The 8,028-nt window shown below is 44.4% G+C and overlaps 1 protein-coding gene and 1 long non-coding RNA gene across 3 annotated transcripts in view; both read left to right on the top strand.

The window, feature by feature from the left end:
- LOC110490035 (homeobox protein Mohawk) overlaps window positions 1–2,523 on the top strand; it is a 30,043-nt gene extending 27,520 nt beyond the window's left edge. For both annotated transcript variants that reach the window (XM_021563131.3, XM_021563132.3), the window contains one exon: window positions 1–2,523. This exon is cut by the window's left edge and continues 408 nt beyond it. The gene's annotated coding sequence lies outside the window, so the exon portion shown is untranslated.
- Window positions 1–8,028, top strand: part of LOC149977452 (uncharacterized) — a 1,012,103-nt gene that overhangs the window by 732,680 nt on the left and 271,395 nt on the right. The gene's annotated exons all lie outside the window — the stretch shown is intronic.

Raw genomic sequence — 8,028 nt, 5'->3', positions numbered from 1 at the left:
TATTTGTATTTTTTTTAAAACCTGCAGTACATGCATTAGACAAGTGTTGATATGATCATCTCTAACTGCATTATTCTGTTCTCAACGAGACACTTTTGTAATGTTAACTTATTCGCTTTTTTGATACTCCGAAATTTTGTATTGTACTTTTGCCAAAGTGCCTTTTGGAAGCAGAGCAACACACCCTGTGTGGTAAATCATGTACAGGCAGAGTGTCTCTGGGAACATAAAGGACTATTTGAAGTGGCTAGGTGAGTGAAGTAGAAATATATGGTCATATAAAGCTTCTTCTGAAGCGGTCCCTTTCTCCCTGATAGGTGCCTTAGAACATGGATGAATTTAGCTCATCATCGAGGCACGGCTGTTAAATAACATCTGAACTGATCTAATTTATCAAGACACACACCATGTTAAGCCACATCTCCCGGATGGCATTGTGTATGTTTTGTCTGAGTCCTCATTATGACTGTAAATTGAACACTGTTATGTCTCAGACAGAATTACAACAGACCGGCCAACAATTAACTGTGAATATATATCAAGTTCACTCCAGTGCAGCAAAACACACTAACACTGACATGAAGCCCTCGGGGGTTAGAATCGATAGGATAGCAGCAGATCCACTGTTCTGTTGATAGTCACCAACCACCATCATATTTTTCCACAGGGATTTTCTTTTTCCAACGTGGAAGTATTCTTATCAAGGCTTTAGCCTGGAAAGCCCAAGCAAATGTTGAACTAGCACCATCATACAGGCACGCTCACGTGCACATACACACGCAGGCGGGCGCACACAGTCACACGCACACACACACACCTGGTCGAAGGTTTGGTCGGCAAAGTGCTGTTGAAACGAAGAGTGGCACGAACTAAAAGGGATGCTTTTGTTTCTGATATCAGTGTTGTATTATATGAACTACAGTGTCGCTGCCTGCTCTTCTCACATGTTTCCGTTCAGAACAAGGTACTTCAACAGTGGAAAAAAAGACTAGCTCACCAGGCCGTTTGATCCTACACTCCTCCTCAGCTGTTTAGAATCACATTCAAATTGCTGTTTACAAGAAGAGAGAGAGAACGAGAGAGACTTACTGTTTGACCTAATTTTTTTCCCTCAGTATTATCTCAGAAGGCAAAGCGACACGTGTTCAAGTATTTGTTATTGTGAGTTTGTTTATCGCAGAGGTCGTTCTGTTTCTATCAAAGTTTTACCTAGCCATGCCGCATTAAGTGTTGTTTTTTTGACCGAATGGAAAGAATCCTCCTGAAATACTTCTAAAGTATGTACAGTGCATAGGTTATTTACATTGTAGCAACCCCGATGCCAAGTACGCAACCGAGAGAAACCAAGTTGGACTGTTTGAGTAACTGTAGTCGGTCATTTTCTGCCGACTCACTAATTGTATGTATATCTTCAAGGTACTGTTTATGTGTCAAAAATGTACACTTCTTTATTCTCTCTGCTGTTTGGGCCCTTTGTTTGACAACCTAGACTGTGCTTGTGATCAAGGGGTGATTGAGAAAAGCTGCACAAAGTTACTTTTAGAAACAACTCTTAATCTTGAATGTGCAAACCGTTATAAGCTGCACTTAGCTCTCTGTTCTCCACTAGAAAGAAACAAGAGGAAAAGCCGTCACTGAGAATTTATGGGATTGAGTTTAGGGGGAAAAACAATGTGTTTATTATACATATCTTGTTAAACTACGCACAGACACACATATACACACTTATTTTTGTTAGCGTGCCTATGGTAGCAGCGTAATAAATGAAGGAATCACACTAGCCAATCCCCAGGCACTATATTCTCATGCGGGAGACTTCGGTCCACATGTGTTTTTTATACACCTGTTCCTGTAAGAGGCGCTGTAGGGTAACCTTTTCCCTCGCTCAGTGTGTTAATAATCCATCCATATGTTTAGCTGGGGCACAACCCTCACACCTCACAGGGAATGCAGCCCATTCCATACGGATTCCATACGGAATACAACCCCCTTCATACGGAACACAGTTGCCAGAGAAACGAAGGCTTCTAAAGCACAGAACAGAACAGCCATTGTTATACCTGTAGCCACTCAGCAACTTCGCTGAGTGTACAAAACATTAAGAACACCTCATCTGGGGGGTGCAACTCAATTTTATGAAGGTTTTCCTAATGTTCAGTATACGCAGTGTTTAACTGTACCCCAAAGCTTCGGTTCGGTATGATCGATATTTTCCTTTCCTGTGCACAAACTCATGCTTTCAAAACAACAACTGACAAACGGAGAGCAATTTACTTTTGTCATATTTTTGAAAATCTATAAATTATTAAGGATTGTAAAGAAACAAAAGAAGCTGGTGACAATAGTCCGTTTTTTATTGTTAAGTTATATGAGTTCAAATTTTTTGATAGAGACTGGATTGTTATCCAATGACCAAATGAATAATATCTCATTGTATTGTCTGATTTCGCTTTTATGTAACATTTACTTTCGTGATACTATGGTTACTTCCACAAAACATTGAATAAACCCTTGAAGAAATTGTATGATATTGCCTTATTGCTCAATTTGCGATCCTGAGAAAAAATATATATTCATGGAAAATATATAAACTTTTTAAAAAAAATGTTCAACCACTGGGTTATTTTTCTGTCAACTTTCAAACATGAAAAAACAACCATGTTATTTTGTTTTTATTTTGATAACAAATATGAAACTCTTGGATCAGTAAATTTGACATAAAATAGAAAGATTTAGAAGAAACTACACTGTGTGTATTTGTCTGACAAAACAACAAACTCAACAGTGTTATCTGCTAAAAACACATTTAAACTTTCACTTTCGGCATTCTGGGTTAAAGTCGTCCTTCCCTCCCAGCCCGGTCTTGTTTGCTGGATACATCCCTCAACATACAGCCTCGCAAAAATATAATGTAGCAATTGATCTCGGATTGGGCCCCGGTTCAAACACAGGCTGTTGACGTATTTCTTCAGTCTCTAATTCTTCTGTGAATTATTCTGAAAAGGCAATCCATTAATTAAGCTACATGCAATTGTCTGGTTTCTGTTCAGTAGTATTGAAACACTGAAGACAAATACAAGGGAGGAGAGCATGAATTATGTAATGTAATTTCCTAAGTGAAAAAAAGTCACCCACCGCTGTTCTGATGGTCTTAATTCTTCCCATGACTATGTCCCAAATCACACCCCATTCACAGAGCCCTGGTCAAAGTAGTGAAAAGCCATTTGGGACGCAGGCCATGATTCAACAACAGATGTGGGACATATTTATTTACAATACAGGAGGGATGTGGTTTTCTAAAGAGCATTTTCAGAGCTAAACAAACAAATCAGACAACCCCTCAGTGGGATGTCTCTGTCGCCACATATACACTGTTACACTGGGCTATGGTGTTTGGTATCACTGGTCTTGTTTCACTTCCTTCATTGGGATTCTCAAACATTGTTTTCAGAAAGTTCTTCTTTGTGCATTGTGCACATCGACTAATTACAGCATCAACTTTTTTCATACCTATTTTGGTGAATACATGTGCATTGTATACAATGCTATTGAGACCGTGTGGAGAGTGGACAATCAAGCCTTTGTGCCGGGATCATGCTGTCTCCCCTCCACAGTGAAGCTGGAGGAAGAGTGAATTCATGGCACAGAGGCGAGCCTCTAGGTGTGTCCTTGTCCTCTGGGTGTGGTGTTCTCCTCTTCCTTTCCTCTCCTCTTCAGTTTATTTTAATGGCTCTACCATGCCACCACTGCTCTGCTCGCCACCCAAACCTGAGCCCTACCGCGGGGTCGGGGCCAAGGTACTCTCACTCCAGGGAGGGGGGAGGGGGGAGTTAGAGGGAGACAGAGAGAGAGGGAGGTATAGGGAGAGACAGAAAGGAAGAGACAGAGAAACATACAAAGGTAGAGAGAGAATGAGAGAGACAGAGGGAGAGAGAAAAAAGACAGAAACAGAGAGTCTAAAGGAGTCCTTCCCAAGCCAATAGCAGTGAACACTAAACACCCCAAGCGGAATGGTGCTGCCCGGCCCTGGAAAGCCCTCCACCCATGGTTCCATCAGTCAGTCAGGACCAATCAGACGAGGGCTCTATGAAGGGCCAGCGGCTTAGCGAGGGACCACTGGGAATCCACTGGATGCACATGATCCCGGACCCCAAGCCAGCTGGAGCTAACCCCTGCCTCTCTCTTTCTCTTTCTGGAGCTTACTGCTCTCTCCCCCCGTCTCCCTTCCCCCTCCCCCTCTCGCTCTCTCTATCCGTCTCTCAGACAGCTATCCCTGAAACTTGCCAAAATAATTATATCAGGTGTTTTGACCCATCTCTCTGTTCTCATCTCTCATTAAGTGACCTGGCAAAACACCCACATCTGAGCAATAGTTTCCATCGAAAATACTAAGCAATATTCCAACATGTTTTATTTTTTTCATTTGTGTCCCAAATGGCACCCTATTCCCTATGTAGTACACTACTTTTGACCAGGGCAAATGGGGCTGTATTCAAAATTAGTGCACTGTGTAGGGAATAGGGTTTCATTTGGGACAAAGTTTTGTGTTTGTCTGGTGGGCTTGAAGTTGAAGACACCCATTTGCTGAAAGATTTGAAAAGCGGTGCGGAACTAAGAGCTGTTATCTCAGAGCGGGAGATGGACAAGTGGAGATGCTCGCTTGGCGGACGACTTGACAGATTCCAGATCCCCTTGTTTTTACCCCGGACAGAAAAGGAATTAAACTCAGATACCGTAAGAGGAAAATCACACGGGTTTGAATCCAAGAACCAAATAAATTATTCCTGAAAATCCATGAAATTAAAAAAAGAGTAAAGTATTTCCTATTTTTTGATGAGGAAATCTAACCTCTTCATCATACTGAAGTAATTAGTTACCTTGCAGAGGAGAGGATGCTCCAACAGCAAGTTCATTAGATCCAGTCCTTACTGTGTCCCAAATGGCACCCCATTCAATATGTAGTGCACACATTTTGACCAGGACTCATAGGGCTCTGATCAAAAGTAGTGCAGTAATAATGAATAGGGTGCATTTAGGACACATACCACTCAGTACGCTTGGAGACAAATATAAACAGAAAAATACATTCAGCTTGTAATTCATAAATTCCTCAACTAATTTATTGATTACGAATGTGTCTGGCTTTGCAATCATCTCAGTAATATGTCTTGCAGTTTTTTTCACGTGTCTTTTTAATACATCATATAATTTGAGGAGGCTTTCAAAGCCACGTGAATAATGCTGTAGGAGTCTCAACTCTCATGATAAGGAGTGTCGACAAGACACACAGGAGTCAATGGGTCAAAAAGTGGCAACAGTTCAAATAAAAAATACAAAAAAAGGTTTTTATTATTATTTCAACTCATAGGATTCATACAATACATTTATATATCTATATATTTTTTAATCACCCCACCCCTTACTGGCAATCTGATTTCATGTAAAATAAATAATGACAAAAAATCAAATAAATGAATATTAGGAAAGGGGGATACCTAGTCAGTTGTACAACTGAATGCATCTTCCGCATTTAACCCAACCCAACCCTCAGAATCAGAGAGGTGTGGTGGGCTGCCTTTATTGACTTCCACATCATCGGCGCCTGTGGGGGAACAGTGGGCTAACTGCCTTGCTCAGGGGCAGATCGACAGATTTTTACCTTGTCAGCTCGGTGATTCGATCCATCAACCTTTCAGTTACTGGCCCAACGCTCCTATCCACCAGGCCCATAGTAAATCTACTGAACAATAACACATTATAGTCTCAGAAATAATGACAAATTATTGATACACATTCATGGATGTAAAGGCCCGTTGGTTAAGAGTTCAGAAACATCCCCTGATGCTTTTTTACATGTGTCCAGAGTGGACACCTTGGCCCTGTGGATCATGGCTGTGGAGAGTGGACACCTTGGCCTTGTGGATCATGGCTGTGGAGAGTGGACACCTTGGCCCTGTGGACCATGGCTGTGGAGAGTGGACACCTTGGCCCTGTGGACCATGGCTGTGGAGAGTGGACACTTTGGCCCTGTGGACCATGGTTGTGGAGAGTGGACACCTTGGCCCTGTGGACCATGGCTGTGGAGAGTGGACATCTTGGCCCTGTGGACCATGGCTGTGGAGAGTGGACACCTTGGCCCTGTGGACCATGGCTGTGGAGAGTGGACACCTTGGCCCTGTGGACCATGGCTGTGGAGAGTGGACACCTTGGCCCTGTGGACCATGGCTGTGGAGAGTGGACACCTTGGCCCTGTGGACCATGGCTGTGGAGAGCTCCATAAGTACAGCCATGGTCCACAGGCTAATCTGAAAACAAGACTCCCCAAATTTTATCAGCATATCGATTGCGCAACCAGGGGAGGAAAGACCTTGGACCATTGTTACTCTAACTTCCGCGACGCATATAAGGCCCTGCCCCGCCCCCCTTTCGGAAAAGCTGACCACGACTCCATTTTGTTGATCCCTGCCTACAGACAGAAACTAAAACAAGAGGCTCCCACGCTGAGGTCTGTCCAACGCTGGTCCGACCAAGCTGACTCCACACTCCAAGACTGCTTCCATCACGTGGACTGGGAGATGTTTCGTATTGCGTCAGATAACAACATTGACGAATACGCTGATTCGGTGTGCGAGTTCATTAGAACGTGCGTTGAAGATGTCGTTCCCATAGCAACGATTAAAACATTCCCTAACCAGAAACCGTGGATTGATGGCAGCATTCGTGTGAAACTGAAAGCGCGAACCACTGCTTTTAATCAGGGCAAGGTGTCTGGTAACATGACCGAATACAAACAGTGCAGCTATTCCCTCCGCAAGGCTATCAAACAAGCTAAGCGCCAGTACAGAGACAAAGTAGAATCTCAATTCAACGGCTCAGACACAAGAGGCATGTGGCAGGGTCTACAGTCAATCACGGACTACAGGAAGAAACCCAGCCCAGTCACGGACCAGGATGTCTTGCTCCCAGGCAGACTAAATAACTTTTTTGCCCGCTTTGAGGACAATACAGTGCCACTGACACGGCCTGCAACGAAAACATGCGGTCTCTCCTTCACTGCAGCCGAGGTGAGTAAGACATTTAAACGTGTTAACCCTCGCAAGGCTGCAGGCCCAGATGGCATCCCCAGCCGCGCCCTCAGAGCATGCGCAGACCAGCTGGCCGGTGTGTTTACGGACATATTCAATCAATCCCTATACCAGTCTGCTGTTCCCACATGCTTCAAGAGGGCCACCATTGTTCCTGTTCCCAAGAAAGCTAAGGTAACTGAGCTAAATGACTACCGCCCCGTAGCACTCACATCCGTCATCATGAAGTGCTTTGAGAGACTAGTCAAGGACCATATCACCTCCACCCTACCTGACACCCTAGACCCACTCCAATTTGCTTACCGCCCAAATAGGTCCACAGACGATGCAATCTCAACCACACTGCCCTAACCCATCTGGACAAGAGGAATACCTATGTGAGAATGCTGTTCATCGACTACAGCTCGGCATTCAACACCATAGTACCCTCCAAGCTCGTCATCAAGCTCGAGACCCTGGGTCTCGACCCCACCCTGTGCAACTGGGTACTGGACTTCCTGACGGGCCGCCCCCAGGTGGTGAGGGTAGGCAACAACATCTCCTCCCCGCTGATCCTCAACACTGGGGCCCCACAAGGTTGCGTTCTGAGCCCTCTCCTGTACTCCCTGTTCACCCACGACTGCGTGGCCACGCACGCCTCCAACTCAATCATCAAGTTTGCGGACGACACAACAGTGGTAGGCTTGATTACCAACAACGATGAGACGGCCTACAGGGAGGAGGTGAGGGCCCTCGGAGTGTGGTGTCAGGAAAACAACCTCACACTCAACGTCAACAAAACTAAGGAGATGATTGTGGACTTCAGGAAACAGCAGAGGGAACACCCCCCTATCCACATCGATGGAACAGTAGTGGAGAGGGTAGCAAGTTTTAAGTTCCTCGGCATACACATCACAGACAAACTGAATTGGTCCACTCACACAGACAGCATCGTGAAGAAGGC

This window comes from Oncorhynchus mykiss, chromosome 15 (assembly GCF_057628025.1).
Source record: "Oncorhynchus mykiss isolate SJ-2025 chromosome 15, ASM5762802v1, whole genome shotgun sequence".
In the NCBI taxonomy this organism is placed as follows: Eukaryota; Metazoa; Chordata; class Actinopteri; order Salmoniformes; family Salmonidae; genus Oncorhynchus; species Oncorhynchus mykiss.
Note: the sequence above shows the minus strand (reverse complement) of the source record. Positions and strands in the feature narration are given on the sequence as shown.